Below are 5,075 nucleotides of genomic sequence, written 5' to 3'. Positions count from 1 at the left end.
TTTCTCGAGCGGTAGATTTGGGGCTGGTTATATATGTATCATCTAAGTTAATTCAGATAAGGTATTTCGTCTAAAAAAATTAGATGAGGTATTTGATCTAAAAAAATCAGATAAGGTATTTTTTCAGTACTTTGCTTAGTTATTCCTTTAGTGTGACTAGGATACTTGTTAGCCTGCTGTATATGTCTAAACAGTGTGTGCAATTTCAGCTAGAGGTATAAGACTTAATAATAGGGAATCCATCCTGTAGGCAACAAATGCTTGTGAAACACCAAGCGAGCAGGTTTAAAATTAAATTTCTTATTCTGAAAGGAAGAACCTTGCAATTTAATGATATCATCTATTTTTTGAAGAACTGAATATACATAGATTGTTCCAAACTTGCACTTGGCAAGGCTAAGGAGACAAGGCAAGAAATTGAAGACAGAATGTCCGAAGCACTGCTTCATTCACCTTCGATCATCATATTTGATGATCTGGACGGTGTAATTTCAGTCTCTTCAGATCTCAAGTGTCTCAATCGTCCAGTTCTTCTGATTCTCTTGTGAGATATTTGTCTGACATTATGGATGAGTACAAGGTAAAGATATGTCATTACACTTTCCTTTATTCACATTGTTGAAATTTGTTAAGAATAAGTGTTGATTATGGTTGTTACAATTATTTTACCATGTTATCCTTTTCCCTGTGAGTAGTTATTTATTTATTTTTAATGGCATGACTGCTTTCTAGGATAAGATTCGAAATACATGCGGGTATGGACCTATCGTGTTTATGGCTTCAGTTCAATCACTTCAGAGTCTTCCTCAAGACTTAACCTCTTCTGGTTACTTCTTTTTCTAATTTTCTTTAAAGTGTGCTGGTTGAGTCAGTGACTTCAAGTATACTAATGAAAACACATTTTTACCCTGCAGGGAGATTTGATTTCCATATTGAGCTTCCTGCTCTTGCAGTCCCTGAGCGCAAAGCACTATTGCAGCATCAAGTTGAGGAGCATGAGTTACTGTGTTCTGAGGAAGTTCTATCAGAGATAGCATCAAAATGTGAAGGTTATGATGCATATGACTTGCTAATTCTAACTCTTATCATACAATGGTCTTTATAACCAACTTAATCATATTTTTGTGATCATAATTATGGACCAATTCTTTCAACAAGCAAAAATAAGGGAAAACGTGCTTCTTAGGTAGTTATGATTATGAACCAAAGTCACAAATATTCACAGTAGCAGACAAATATTCTTTTGCATGGATTGAGGTGAGAAAAAGGTATTCATCTTATATGTATGCTATTGTGTCGCAGGGAAATTTTGGTTGATAGGGCTGTGCATGCTGCCGCTTATCGCTTTCTTCTGCCTTCTAATGCTTCTCACAGCTCTCTGAAACGAACTTTGCTGATGGAAGATTTCTCTAAAGCAATGCATGGCTTCCTTCCAGTCGCCATGCGTGATCTTAGGAAATATGCTCCTGATGATAAAGATGGTGGTTGGGAGGATGTTGGAGGGCTAAATGAAGCAGTACTATCATTAGAGAGGCGCACATCTTCTTGCTTTCTTGTTTTAAGGGTGTTGGTTTCATCAACACTCTCATGGAAAAAAAACTAAATATTTTTAGGCACCTTTTAAGGGTGTAGATGTTCCTACTTATATTTGTGTTCCTTCTTGTAGACTCTTGAACTGCCATCAAAATACCCAAATATCTTTACCAAGGCACCTGTGCGGTTGCGGTCGAACATTCTCTTGTATGGACCACCTGGATGTGGTAAAACTCACATTGTGAGAGCTGCAGCTGCTGCTTGTTCTTTGCGATTCATTTCAGTCAAGGGTCCAGAGCTATTGAATAAGTATATTGGTTTATCTGAGCAATCTGTAAGGAACTTTTCATTCCTTTGAGCATTACACAAACGTTTATGCCTTTTCCCTTTTTCTTATGCTAAAGATATTTGAAGATTTAGGATATTTCCTTGTAGCTTTTTTACACAACCCTGTTCTCCAGTTACGAGTATAGGTGTTGATCAGAATTACAGAAGACACCTAGATCATCTCGTTTGTAATGTTAGTAAACCAATTCCAGGTTCGCGACTTTTTTGCAAAGGCCATTGCAGCAACACCTTGCCTATTATTCTTTGATGAATTTGACTCCATTGCACCCCAACGAGGAGCCCATAGTGCTGGAGTTTCTGATCGTGTAGTTAATCAGGTAAGCAACTGTCTTATACTCTCCTTGCTGCTATAATGATAGATTGTCTTATCTTAATTGTTATTTCCAGAAAACAAAAGAACAATCTAAGTGTGCATTTTTCGTTTGTATGCAGTTCTTGACGGAACTGGATGGTGTGGAAACCTTGACTGGAGTATTTGTATTTGTAGCTACGAGGTTAGCTGTGCAAAGCATGCCAACTGTTATAGTTTCTACAGTCCTAGTCTCGAGCTCTTTTATTCTATACTTTTACAGAGAGATGAAAATGTCGTGAGGATATTTTTTGGGCTGATCTTAGGGAAATTGTGACTAAGTAGCTTGTTTATTTAATTATTTTGTGTTGCGTCTTTTGATGGGATTGCTTATTGTTTTGCACAGCAACCCACAGCTAATTGATGCTGCGCTCTTGCGGCCTGGAAGGTTTGATCGTCTAGTCTTTTGTGATTTCCCTCGATGGGATGAACGTTTAGAAATTCTGAAGGTGCATTCTAGGACGGTGAGCCTTCTTTCTGGAAAATGGTTGCTTGTTGCTTCTGTGACTGTTTTCCTGTGTTGACTGTCATGATTGAGAGATTTCACATCATAATATCTAGCTTCACCAAAATTTCTAGGCATTATGTGCTTTCTTTGTTATCTTGCATCTTTAGAACAGCGCTACCTTTTGTCTTGCCCGCTTTTCAGCCTCTCTTGATTGGGGTCTCATTTGTAATCTTGTTCAACTTTGTGAATGATTTTAAGCTGAGAAGGTTAATACATTTATGCATATTGTGAATCCGTATGAATTCACGAGACTATGAGAGTGTTATCGTCATTGTCATTAATGTTGTCAATGGTTGCTTCTTTCTAATGTCTTCAGGTTTCGCTGGCAAGTGATGCCAGTCTCGAAGATGTTGCTTCTCTAACTGAAGGATTTACTGGTGCTGATCTGCCTGCTATTCTAACGGATGCTGGATTAGCAGCAGTTCATGAACTTTTGTACAACCAGGAGAACGGTGTCCCAGAAAGAGAACCATGCATCAGCAAAGAACTTCTCATGTCTGTCACTAGGAAGGCTAGACCTTCCACACCAGCAGACGAGAAGAAGCGGTATGATAGAGAGTTTGGTGAATTCGTGTCATCCAGGAAGTCTATTTCGACAAAGGTGCACCTCATTCTCATTTTTAAATCCTCAAAAGTCAAACCATGATGTTTTCGTTGAAAAGTTCCAGTATCTGGTTAGTATTTTTTGCTACATGATGAGATTCATCGAATAATTAATGGAAGAATTCGGTGCAGGCAAGAGAGTCCAAAGGCAAAAAGGTCACACTAGCTTGAGCCTTTCCTTGGGCAATATTGATGTGCTGCAAAAATTGGACAGTATGGCAGTACTCTTTATGGTCTCCATCAGTTCTTCAGAAATTTGAATTTGCTGAGCATTTCGATGAACTACTTTTCATTATACATCAGACACTAATCTGGTTATTATTATCTGACTAGTGGCCCACATGAAGGCTGCTAACTGGTGTACTTATCAAGTCATGCCACGTGCAATCATTCGAAGAGAAACAAAATGTACAAAGAAACCTTACAAAGGGTCACTTGTGTTAGTATACTTGGATGCGGCAGGGCCATTGGAGGGACCTGCAGGTGGTCGAAGGTGCTGCAATCAGGGTTTCATAGCACTTGTCGCAAATCTTGTACAATGGTGAATAGTAGGAATAGAACTTCGAAGAGAAAACGCGGTAATCCTCGGCTGTTCTGTAATTAATGTTATGATGAACGATCCGCTTCTTAACATGTAGCAGTCGTCTTAGATAGATCATAGATGTGCTCGCCTACTCAGTGGGGGCCTCTAGCCAGAGGATAAGCTAGTGGTTTGCAAGGAGAGGGTGTTGATTTGGTTACGTGGGCAATGAGTGTGATTTGTGGTGATACTGGTGCCACTTAGCTTGCTGAATAAGCACCATTTGGTTTGTACAGCTGGGCTACGTGCCCCTGAAACCTTTGGCTACGTACCGAATAAGCACCATTTGTTTTTTGGTGATACTGGAGCCACTTAGATCTGCCGAATATAGTTTATCATAGCACCAGTGGCATTGGCACCACTAGGCGCACTTTAGCTCGCTTAGCTTTTCCTTTGAGCACCACTGGCCTTTGTAATGGTGGAGCGGTCATTGGTCCTGGCGCATTCCACTATTTAGTCTGGTGCGGAGACCAATAAAAGGACAGCGACAGGATATTTACGCGCATGAAACGAGCAGTGTCCGAAGCCATTCCCTAAGATATCCAGAAATTCACTAAGTAAGTTTGAAAGCACTTGACATCTTCACCTACGTAGGGTGGGTCGACAGTAGGTGAACACATTTGATGCCTCTCCTTCATGTTACCATCAGATAAAAACAAGTCGGGACAGGTAGGACACATTTAATGCCTCTCCTCCTTACCATCAGATAAAAACGATTCACCGACCATGCAGGACCATTTGTACTTACACATGCATCCATGCATCTAAGACACGGCTTGGGTTGTGTGCACGCTTGCTCCCGAGATGGTCGGTGGTTAGGGGTTGGTCGCCATTACTACAGCTACCATAAGTTGCATATGCATCCATGCTTGCAGAGGCGCTCGTTCCTTGTGGCTTTGTGCTTTGCGTCGCCTGCGGTTACGCCTACCATGACCCTAAGTCTCCCCGCACTCTTTTTTAGGCTCTTGTCAGAATCCTTGTCTTGCAGCCGTATTAGTCATTAATGGCCTCGGACATCGCTCACCTCTGAACACATAGGACGTGCATTAATGCATAGCCTGTTTGTGCATTATTGTGCCATATTGCTGGCAGATACGCCATCCATAGGTGTCCGTACGTGTCATAGTGTGCATGGCCTACTCGTGCTTGTTACA

At 40.7% G+C, this 5,075-nt stretch overlaps 1 pseudogene; it reads left to right on the top strand.

The window, feature by feature from the left end:
• The first annotated feature begins 428 nt into the window (after window positions 1-428).
• On the top strand, window positions 429-3,834 carry LOC136540139 (peroxisomal ATPase PEX1-like; annotated as a pseudogene).
• Window positions 3,835-5,075: the final 1,241 nt, after the last annotated feature.

The sequence above is a fragment of the Miscanthus floridulus genome, chromosome 2 (genome assembly GCF_019320115.1).
Source record: "Miscanthus floridulus cultivar M001 chromosome 2, ASM1932011v1, whole genome shotgun sequence".
Lineage (NCBI taxonomy): Eukaryota > Viridiplantae > Streptophyta > Magnoliopsida > Poales > Poaceae > Miscanthus > Miscanthus floridulus.
Note: the sequence above shows the minus strand (reverse complement) of the source record. Positions and strands in the feature narration are given on the sequence as shown.